This window comes from Telopea speciosissima, chromosome 11 (genome assembly GCF_018873765.1).
Source record: "Telopea speciosissima isolate NSW1024214 ecotype Mountain lineage chromosome 11, Tspe_v1, whole genome shotgun sequence".
In the NCBI taxonomy this organism is placed as follows: Eukaryota; Viridiplantae; Streptophyta; class Magnoliopsida; order Proteales; family Proteaceae; genus Telopea; species Telopea speciosissima.
The window spans coordinates 3,297,813-3,309,868 of record NC_057926.1 but is presented as its reverse complement, the minus strand read 5'-3'; the positions used below and the strand labels follow the sequence as shown (position 1 = coordinate 3,309,868).

At 40.8% G+C, this 12,056-nt stretch overlaps 1 pseudogene; it reads right to left on the bottom strand.

Moving 5' to 3' along the window:
* Positions 1 to 245: 245 nt before the first annotated feature.
* LOC122645579 lies at positions 246 to 10,890 on the bottom strand (annotated as a pseudogene).
* Positions 10,891 to 12,056: the final 1,166 nt, after the last annotated feature.

The following is a 12,056-nucleotide window of genomic DNA, read 5'->3' as shown; positions in this document are numbered from 1 at the left end:
CCCTTCTTTCTCTCTCTCCATTTAATAGAATGATGAAGGCTGAATGGTCATAGTCAATTAACAACATCATCATCATCCTCCACCTCATTCCCACTTCTGTTGAGCCATCCTGAGCTACCGGTCCGGTTCAAGCCCTGGTCCAATGCAAATTGGTCTGACCAAAATGCTGTATTTTCCATGCTTTAGCTCAAAACCATTCCTCAAAGGCTGATGAACTCATATAGTTTTGTACCTTGGAACTCTTAAAGCTTCAAACTTGTTAGGACCTACACCGTGAATCGATGGGGAACAGGGACCCGAGGAGTCGGTAGAATGTAAGCTTTGCCGTCTTTCATCAAGTAGAGCCGGTCGGGAGTTGTTCTATCAAATAACCTGTTGTCTGGGTTCTCTGCATAACACACATAACACAAGCATGTGGTAATGCCATTCCAATCCGAGTCTGTACATTTAAGAAACATATAGAGCAAAAGTTTAGACCCAATGAAAAGAGCAATGTGTTATGGTATAGAATTAATGACAAATCCTACCATGAGGTATCCGATGAAGAATGCAAGGAGTGACACGGTGGCCGTGTAGCTCCGGTGAAGTGCCCACGACCACGACGCAGTGACAAGGACACAAATGCAGCTGCTGCAAACTCCGGTCAAGAAGCAAATCGCGATGGTTAGATCAGAATCAACTATGGCTTCCATTCCTTGTCTCTCAAACAAAGTCCATGTATCCTGTGCTGCCCTCACAAATCCCTTCCCATATGCAGCTATCTACTCACCAACACATAAACATTCTTCATCCATCTAACATTAAACAATTTTTAAAGAACAATCAAGACAGGTTAATTAAAGTTGTTGTCAGTTGTGAGGGATTCATTAGCATGATCAATGGTGACCTCCATTTTTCTGTTTCAACTGGTGGATAAGGAAGGGGGTACACTTTGTACTAATGAGGCATCAAGTTTAATAGTCCGGTTCAGCCAATTGGATCAGGACTAAGTTTTCTTTCACCCGTGGAGTAGAGAAATCTCCTCTCCACTGATGATGTGATCATGTCATTGGACTCCTACGTCATTATTATACTCTCACCCCCTATTGTATCGTATTGAAAATACCCTTTCTCATGCTAATCCAAAGGGTTAGATGTACTTAGATGTAGAGATTCCGATCCTTTGGATTGTTAGGCATCAAACAACTTGGTTACAAAATTTTGCCTTTTCAACATCTTGTTCTAAGGTATTATTATGATTTTACCCATAAAAAATGATTGGACCGACTATTCCTTCAATTGTGGTATTCATTGACTGAGGCCTGCGATCGATATTCATAAGGGATCATGCACAGTAGGGGGTATGTTCGACCATTGATAAATAGAGGGGCAGATTTTTATGGTCATTGATGTGGATAAGTATGACTTTGAATAGACTTGGTTGGAGAAAGAAGATTCCATTTAGTTGGAATAAAACTGAGTTGAATAACTGCCACTTGGCAAAATCATTTTGGGCCAACGTTCTCAGATGAAGATTATTGGGATCTTGGGCTATGTTGGACAAGTTTGCCACATGGCAAAATTTATAGCCACCCAGCTAAGTGGAACTGAAAAACATATAGATGTGGTTTCTGCCTCTCATGGATATGTCCGGTCTAGTCTGGTCAAACCGGATAAACCTCCTGAACCAACCCAACTAAGAGGTCCTATGCCTAACATTTATAGTATGCAGTTATTGTCAATAAAGACCATCACAGAGACCAGCTGAAAGGTAAAATTGCAATTCAATGGTTCGTAAGGAAAAAGACTTGCAATAGTTATGCGTTAAGCTGTCAACATCAACAGTTAAGGATACCTGAACAAACGCCCAGCCATTGCCGTATCTGAAGATGGTCTCCATGACTCTGAGACAGCAATGAGCGCAAGAGAACATGAATTCATCTTCACCTTCAAGCAAATTGAGAGCTCGAGCCACAATTCTCAGAGCTTCGATCGCAGGCACAAAGAACGAACCCAGACAAGCACTTCAAAGGTTCCTTGACATGGCTCTCTGGAAGCAGAATTGGGTGTTCGATTGCATTCCTCTGAGGTAGTAAAGAGCGATAACCCGATGTTGGAATTTTAAGTTCATTTAAAATATTTTTATTCTTTATTAAAAGGTTTATTAGGGGGTTTTGTTGTTTCTTAATAGACACCTAAATGATCAATGAGTGTACTTATTGGAAGACTTGTTTGAATGGTCAACAAACAAGTCTTATGGGAAAATGCATGTTTTATGGGCATATCCTTTGGAGACACTCTTTGGGGGTATCTTTTCTTCTCTTATATAAAGAGAGGAGTATTGCCCATTTCTCTAATAATTTTTTAGAAAACTTCTTTTGTTTTTTCTCTCGGCTTTGTTTCTCTGTTGTTTATATCCAATAGAGTGCAATTCTTCGTGCCCTTAGTAGCCTAGTATTTGAAGTGCATCATTATTAGATAGCTTTAACCGGAACACTGTTTTATCTTGGAGGCTGATTCGCAAGGACCTGGCTGCACCATAGGGGACCTCTACAGTCTTAAGGAAAGTGACTTTTGTCACGACTCAGCCCCACCGTTTCTTTTATTTTCTTCACGTTTTTTAGGCTTATGACGCATTATATGGTGCTTGAGATTGTTGTCATTGATTTCGATTTGTCTACATTAAGATAAGTAATCTAACTTCTTAATTACATATGTAATGATATGTATGTTTTGGAAGATTATTTCCAACAATCTTAAGACTGTAGAATGTTTGATTACTTGCATTTCTGACTACCTTGACAAGCCCCATAAAAGAGAATGTTTCTCTATTGCATGCGTTGGTACATGATGTTATTCTCCGTTATTTACAAGATAAATCATGTGTAAGTATGAGAAGAAAGATAAAGGGCAATTTTCAAAGACGTTCTCATGGAGACCGTAAGTAGTTTTTTTTTTTTCTTTATTCGGATTAATTTGCATGAGATGTTTTATAATATAAATCTATACTTCTCACTCTTGGGTTCACGGCACTTGCCCCAACACATTCCATGGTCCAAATCAGAAGCAGTTAGAAAAGAAGTGGGAGAGTATACTGGATCAACACTTGGATGGAACGGAATTCTTATATTCTAAAGAACTTTATGCGTTGTGAGTGACTGATAGTGTGTGTATATCAAGAGTGAAAGAAAGATTAATGCTTGCTTACCGTGGGGCTTGTCACCAGCCATCTTTTCCCAAGAGATAGGGTGCCAAGGGTTTGGTGTATTGCCAATTTTTCCAAATCTATAATAGGGTCGGCTTGTTTATTACAACAATGAATGTAGGATTTGAGATCGTTGGGGGGTCGCTGTCCCTGGTTGGAATTGAGGCTGGTCGGGGCTACTTTTGTCGACCGGCCGCAACGGTTGAAAGGATTTGCAGAAACTTTTTTTTTTTTCCTCTTGAGTTGGCAAATCGGCTCTCACAGGTGCCTCCAGGAAGTGTCCACCGTCCTGAAGACGTACCTATTGCTTGCTCTCTTGGTCTTTTTGGTTTTTACTCATGAGAAGGGCTGTTAGAGATTAATGGAATTAGATTTTATGTGAATATTCATCCTTGTTTAAGAAATAATAATGGGTGTATATATAGGTGAAGGAATCCACATATTGGAAACTCAATCACCTACAATATACATTGTAATAATAAAAGATTACAATATTGCATTAAGCTATACAAGGAAGATTGAGAGAGATATCATAGGAGATTGCATGGGATTGTGATCTTGACACCCAAGCAACGCTAGGTATGGAAAGAATCGGTATAGAAAGAAATCGAATACGGTGGTTATGGTTTGTTACACCCCCTCAAGATGAAGATGTGAGCGGGCGAATCTTCAGCTTGTCTCTAAGGAAAGTAAACCTCGTCGTGCCAAGACCCTTGGTCAAGATATCCGCAATCTGATCTTTAGTGGAAAGAAATCGGACATGTAGATCTCGTTTGGCAACCTTGTCCTAAACAAAATGAAAATCGATCTCTACGTGCTTGGTCCGGGCGTGGAAAATCGAATTTGCCGAGAGATACGTGGCGCCGATATTATCGCACTACAAGACAGGTGCTGAGGATGTAGTTAGCCCAAGTTTGCCAAAAAGGGACTGGAGCCAAGTAAGCTCAGCACATGCATCAGCAAGGGCCTTGTACTGGGACTCAGTCGAGGACTAGGCCACGGTCTTCTGCTTTTTGGAACCCCAAGATATCAGGTTTGTGCCCATGTAAATAGCATAGCCGCCGGTGGACTTTCGATCATCACCATCACCGGCCCAGTCAGCATCAGAGAAGGCCTGTAGATCCAGGGAAGAGGACCTGGATATATGTAGTCCATAATCTTTAGTGTGTTTGAGATAGCGTAGTATACGCTTGATCATGGTCCAATGATCCTCTGTTGGACTGTGCATGTATTGGCAGGCACGATTCACAGAGAAGGCCACGTCTGGGCGTGTAAGTGTGATGTACTATAGGGCCCCCACGATGGACCTGTACTTTGTAGGATTAGAAAAAGGAACACCCCCTTGGGGTAAGAACTAGCTTGCAATCGGACATGCCAGCCTGTTGTAGAAGATCACCTATGTATCGAGACTGATATAATGTAAGCCCATCGGGTTGATAAGAGGCCTCAATCCCCAAAAAGAAACTCAATCTGCCAAGATCTTTGATGGAGAATTCTGACGCAAGCTGCTGTAATAAAGCGTCAATATGAGCGGGCTGATTTCCAGTCACCAAGATGTCATCGACGTACACCAATACATAGGAGGTCGTTGGACCTTGTGTATATATAAATAATGATGGGTCCGTCTGGGAAGACCTGAAACCAGATTGGATTAAGAACTGGGACAGGCGACTGAACCAGGCCCGAGGGGCCTGTTTTAGACCATATAATGACTTGTGTAATCGGTATACATGGGCTGGCCGATTTTCATCTTCAAATCCTTGAGGCTGAGTTATATAAACTTCCTCATTTAGAACATCATGTAGGAAGGCATTTTGGACATCAAGTTGCCGAATACCCCATCCATTACAGATTGCCAGAGTGAGCACTATTCGTATGGTTGTATGTTTGACAACAGGGTTGAATGTCCCTTCATAGTCCAAGCCTGGCTGTTGATGAAACCCCTTTGCCACTAGTCTTGCCTTATACCGTTCAATTGATCCATCAGCCTTTCTTTTTATCCTGTACACCCATTTACAATCGACCAAATTTGCATTAGTAGGGAGAGGCACCAATGATTATGTGCCATTTTTAAGCAATGCCACAAACTCATCAGACATGGTCTGGCGCCAATTGGGATCTTTCACAGCCTGAGTGTAACAAGTGGGTTCAACTAGTGGGGAAGGTTCAGGTGAAAGGGGTGTAAAATGGGCATGAGGGGCTGTGGTGGGGTCGGCATATAGTTCACTTAGAAGGCGTGTGCGACGTGGGGGAGATGATGGAGGGGTGGGGGAAGGGGAGGGTAGCGGGCTAGGGAACATAGGATTGGTTTCAGGTATAGGATTGGGTGGGGGCTGGTTTGATGGAGTGGGCGGAGTAGGTGGGTCAGGTATGACAGTTAGGGGTAGAGAGGCCCATGTGGGTGTGGGTGATGTAGGAGGGGAGTTTAGGTGGATTCGTAAAATGGGAATCTATGCTCATCAAACCGTACATGTTGTGCAATATAAATGCGCTGTGAGGCAAGATGCATGCAATGGTAGCCATGGTGATGAAAACTATACCCAAGAAAGACATAAAGAGCTGATCGTGGATCCATTTTGTGATTATTATAAGGACGAAGGAAAGGAAAACAGAGACACTCGAACACTTTGAGAAAACTATAATCGGGTGGATGGGAAGAGAGAAGCTGATAAGGGGAAAGGTTCCCAAGAGTGGGAGTGGGCATTCGATTAATTAAATAGACTGCCATTTCAAAGGTGTAATCCCAATAAAGTTGAGGGACTGAGGCATGGCGTAGAAGAGCAAGTCCAGTCTCAACAATATGGCGATGACGCCTCTCAACGGTGCCCTGTTGTTCATGGGTATGAGGGCAGGATACCTGGTGATGAATACGAAGATTGGCAAAATAAGAACTAAGAGAGCAGAACTCTCCCCTCAATCTGTTTGCACACTTTTAATTTTACTAGAGAACTGACGTTCAACTAATGCCTGAAATTCCTTAAACACAGGAAAAGCATCAGATTTTGCCTTAAGGGGATAAAACCAAATATGACGGGTAAAATCATCCACAAAAATGATGAAATATTTATGTCCAGTAGAAGAAATAACAGGAGAAGGTCCCCAAACATCACTAAAAATTAAATTTAAAATAGAACTATTATGATGGGTTGATTCACGAAGCGTCAAACGACTTAATTTGCCTATTTGACAGGCAGGACACAAATGCGAAGAGGAAGGGATCTTGACATCAGGAACCATAATATGAAGAGAACGATCATGAGGATGACCCAAACGTTGGTGCCAACGATCATAGGAAGAGAACTGAGCAACATTGGTGGATGGTGGATGTGAAGATGGCAAGTAGTAGAGTCCGTCTTTGCTAGGCTCCGTAAGTAGAATGCGATTGGAAGTCGGATCCTTCACATGAAAATGAGTGGCATGAAATTCAAAGAAAACGTTATTGTCAGTAGCAAACTTATTAACAGAAAATAAAGAATTAGAAAGTGATGGTACATGGAGAATATCAGAAAGAGTTAAAGAACCAGAAGGGGAAGGGATAGAAGAGTGACCAACATGAGATATGGGAATAGTATTACCATCACCAACCAACAAACCGTACTTACCATTATAAGGTACATATGATGAGAGAGACTGCAGATCAGGTGTCGCATGGTGGGTGGCCCTAGTGTCAGGAATCCAAGAGGCTATGCTGGAGTTGGTGGAGGGTGGAAGGTAATGTCCATGGATGGGTGGATAGGACGGTTGGGGTGGTGGTTGAGATGGGTAGGGCCGTGGGTTTTGGGGCACTGGTACATTGGTGTTGGTAGCAAGATAGGTAGATGGTGTGGTATTTTGCTCAGGCTGCTGTCCAATAGGCTTATGTTTGTAATAACAGGTGGCGGCCTGATGGTTTGTACGGCCACAAATCATACAGGGACTATGGGCAAAGGCATTAGAAAGCCCAAAGCCACTTGGGCCACGACCCCTGCCACGACCACAACCAATAGGAGTGACACGGCCTTGGGGCTATGTAGGGGTATTCGGTTTGTGTTGAGAGACATTGACTGATGCATTGGCAGCAGGATCAATGATTGCTTGGCGTGACTGAAGGAGGTACTCATGGCTCACAAGAAGGCCATGTAAGTCTGTATAGCTGATAGGATCCTTGCGATCCATCATGGTGGGAACAAGGGGTTGAAACTTTGCACGTAGAGCATGAAAGATGTGTAAATTGAGGTCCTCAGTAGGGAGAGGCTTGCCGGTAGCCCCAAGTTCATCAGACAGGGCCTTGGCCCTACTTAGAAATTGCATGACTGATTCTTCAGGCTTTTGGACTAGTTGTTGAAGAGCGGCATTAATGGCCAATATGCGTGGGGTGGAGGCATTGCTATAGGCAGCATGAAGGACGTCCCAAAGCTCCTTGCTTGTCTCATGTCCAACTGCTAATGACATGGCTTCCTTAGAGAGAGAGGAAATGAGGATACTGGAGCCAGTGACATAGCCATAGAATTGCTGGCCCTTTAGACAAGGAACAATTTGGGTCTTCCAATAAACGAAATTCTTTGAAGAAAGCTTAATAGATAGTATTTGGGATAGACTAGGTGTAGGTGGAATAGGGGATGAAGTGGAAGAAGAGATGGGAGTGGTGGGAGGAGAACCCATTTCGGCCAAGGGAGGGAGGACGTTGGGGATGAGAAGAAAAAAATAAAAAAATGAATCTCTTGCTCGGTGGAGCTAGAGGCTCATGATACCATAATGGAATTAGATTTTATGTGAATATTCATCCTTGTTTAAGAAATAATGGTGGGTGTATATATACGTGAAGGAATCCACATATTAGAAACTCAATCACCTACAATATACATTCCAATAATAAAAGATTACAATATTGCATTAAGCTATACAAGGAAGATTGAGAGCGATATCATAGGAGATTGCATGGGATTGTGATCTTGACACCCAAGCAACGCCAGGTATGGACAGAACCGGTATAGAAAGAAATCGGATACGGTAGTTATGGTCTGTTAGAGATGCGTTGGCCAATTCTTTCTTATTTTAAAGGTTATTAATGGGCCTTTTGTGTTTATTAGACATGGAGCCCATGTTAGGTTGGAAAATTGACCAGAACATTTATGGCATCCAAATGTAAATGGGTGAGATGGTCTAGACACCATTTCATGTCATATCTCACATTTGTTAATTGGTGATCAATTGATTTTATGAACTTTGCATAAACTTTGCCTAAGTGTGTGAGACAGGGCATAAGTTATGAAACTTTATGAATTTTCATAAGATCCTTTGGAATATTGAGATCTAATATGTAGGTTCTACATGTGGATAGATTTGGTAATTCCTTTATGATAAAAGTATTATGAAGGCATTTCTTTCTTCTACGGTATGGTTTTGTAATCCTGATATTATTTTCATAATGATGCAAGGGATTTATTGCCAGATTTATAATACTTCAAACATGTACCAAATTGGCTAGCTTAATTGATTGTCAATTAAGACAAGTGGCATTGTATAATGCACACTGGTTGAATACTTAATCTATAAGTATTTGTGTATGTAATTATGCATATATAAAATTACATAGGAGCATCAATATGAATGTGTGATATGCAAGAAAGATTGCATGGGTAAATTAGTATGGAAGTGTGGGGGTTATAGTCTCACGTTATAGTCTTCCTACAAAGGGCATTCTCATATTATTTCAGCTTGTATCTCTGAATGTGATAAATCCAAAATGTGGGGGTTATTATGAAAATGCGTATATTTACATGTTTAGTCTCTTCTTAAGAGATAAATAAAGCCAAGTAGAATGATTAATCTCTACTTGAAAATTGAATCTAATAAATATATTTAGATTAGGTTATATAAATAATTAGAACAATACCTTGGTTTAATGGTGGCATGTACAAACATGTGTTGGTGGGGTGATTTATAGAATCAATAATATAAACCTACGTTATAGCTAGGTACCACCATAATTTTACAAGTTTATGACTTGTAAGAAGGCCGGATTGAGAGCCACTAGGCTAATGATCTAACTAATAGATATATGGAGATGGCCGAAGCCGAATCAATGTAAGTCCTTATCCAAAAGGTAAATGACATGGTCAGTAGAGAAATAAAGACTAATATGTCTTGGTTATATATATCTGGTGAGGCTAAAGAAGGTAGCGCTATCAACTCAATATAGTTGAAACAAAAATGACTAATACTATTATATAGCCTCTGACCACTATTGTGGTATACGTCTAAAGGAATGAACCCTTAAGGCCTGTATCATAGGTCATGTGATGAACACCCAACCTATGTGAAGAAAAATATTCTTGAAATAGGTTCAAAGGGTACAAACGAAGTCACTATGAGACTTGTTTAATATTACTAAAATTTGCTCATTCTGGTTACATAGTAAAATAGTATCACCATAATGAAAGGAGGATGAGTTTTAGACTCTTAATTAGTCGAATCCTACTAAATGTTGGGGTGTATTATCTGTAGTGCACACTGGCTGACCTAAGTGGATATAGGAGGTCAGGCCGCAAACCGATGAAAATTTTATAGACAAATTCTTTAAGCATCCATGAAGCTGAGATGGGGACAAGGCCGGTATTATTAAAAATAAAAATGTCCATATAATTAAAAGGGAGCTTCACGAGGGTTGATTGGTAGGAGGTGGATGATAGGCTAGTCGGCTACACTAATGAGGAAAGGTTCAATAAGTCTGACTTCACCCATACTCTGTAGCATTGTTTATCAGACCTAGTGTAGGTTCAAGTCCGAAAGACATTTGCAACGATGCGTCTTACTATATCTAATTCACTCAATTGGATTTGTCGATTGTTTTGGATATTTTGAATCTATGGGGGATTATTGGAATTTTAAATTCATTTAAAATATTTGATTCAAAATATTTTTATTCTTTATTTAAATATTTATTAGAGGGTTTTGTCGCTTCCTAATAGACACCAAAATGACCAATGGGTGTACCTATTGGAAGACTTGTTTGAATGGTCAACAAACAAGTTTTATGGGAAAAGGCATGTTTTATGGGCATATCCTTTGGAGATACCTTTTGGGGGTGCCTTTTCTTCTCTTATATAAAGAGAAGAATATTGCCCATTTCTCTAATAATTTTTGAGAAAACTTCTTTTGTTTTTTCTCTCGGCTTTGTTTCTCTATTGTTTATATCCAATTGAGTGCAACTCTCTGTGCCTTTAGTAGCCTAGTATTTGAAGTGCATCATTATTAGATAACTTTAATCGAAGCGCTATTTTATCTTGGAGGCTGATTCGCAAGGACCCGGCAGCACCATAGGGGGTGTCTACAGTCTTAAGGAGAGTGACTTTTGTCACAACACAGCCCCACCGTTTCTTTTATTTTCTTCATGTTTTTCAGGCTTATGACGCATTATATGGTGCTTGAGATTGTTGTCATTGATCTCAGTTTGTCTACATTAAGATAAGTAATCTAACTTCTTAAGTACATATACAATGATATGTATGTGTTGGAAGATTGTTTCCAACACCCGACTTACAGTTAAATTAGCTACGTTTCTCATCACCTCTGCTATCCAAGCCATGCTCAAGATCAGAGCGATTTTGATTAATGGTGGAACGTAGAAATTAAGAGCTCCAACTATGGCAAAAACCCAAATTGATATCCACATGAAACACATCCCAAGCATCTAGTAAGTGGGTTGACTGAGATCAGAGAATTTTACAGCTGGTTCCAGCGATTTGGTGATAACTGTTGCATAGAACTTGGTTTTCTGTGTGATCCAACACACATAGAGGCCATTACCGATCGCGAAGAGTAGAAAGACAACACCAACGCCGTCTGTGGAAGCCCTCTGGAAGCAGAGAAGGAGAACCCCTACAACCATGGACGTGGTGAAGGTGCTCCAAAGTATGACATTAACCATGAAATAGGGCTAGTGTCTAATTGCCTTTTGCCACAAGAAGGCAAGAATGATGCTTAGAATAGTTGCGCCTTCAGCTTGGGGGAAACTAGTACTTAAACATCCTCTTCTCTTCTCTTGCAGTTTTTCCTTTTTCAAAGAGCCCCTGAGCTGCCTTGAATACAAGAAAACAGATTAACCCAACTGAGGCTACCATGTGGAGAAGAAACAGAAACAGAAATATTCGATTCGTATAAGCCCTTGAATTTAGAGTAGCCAACGTTTCCTGCTTACAGTAGAAAGAACACACACAAAAAACCCAAAAAAAAAAAATTAAAGTCAACAACTTGTAATACGAGAACAAAATCAAGCTATCTTGCAATCTATTTGACTTACTCGTGGAGTTTTTGATGTTAAGAATTTTCCAAATGCGATGTGTGGGCTTAATTAATTATCGGGTCGATTATTGATGGGGATCAATAAATACAAGGGCTGATGTGGCTTGCTACTATTTTATTGAGACGGATTGGACCGGCCTGGCCCATTGTGGAAATGGGTTAGGGTTTGGGGAGTATTATAAATACTAATGATGAGGGTTCCCTATAATTAGTATTCTATTCTCTTTTCTCTTTCCTCCACAAGAAAGAGAACTCTGTGGGAGAGTCTAGGAGACTGTAAAAGATTCCCATCGCGGTTGTTTGTAAACATCATCTGATGGATCGTTGCTGTTCGTGGGTATATTCTTATCTCTTTTACATGGGTGCCAGGTACGGCTTATTTCCCTCTCTTTATATTCAATCGTGTTCTAGACCTCTGCATGGGGATGGATTTGGGTTTGACAAAACCCTTGATTGTTCTATGCGAAGGAGGAGGAGGATGAGGAGGCTGTGAAGTAGGACGAGTTTGAAAACGAGCAGGTCGAACACCTTGAATGATAACTCTAAGAGGGTTCGACGGGTTCAAAGTTCGCAGCTTGGAGACTCTAAA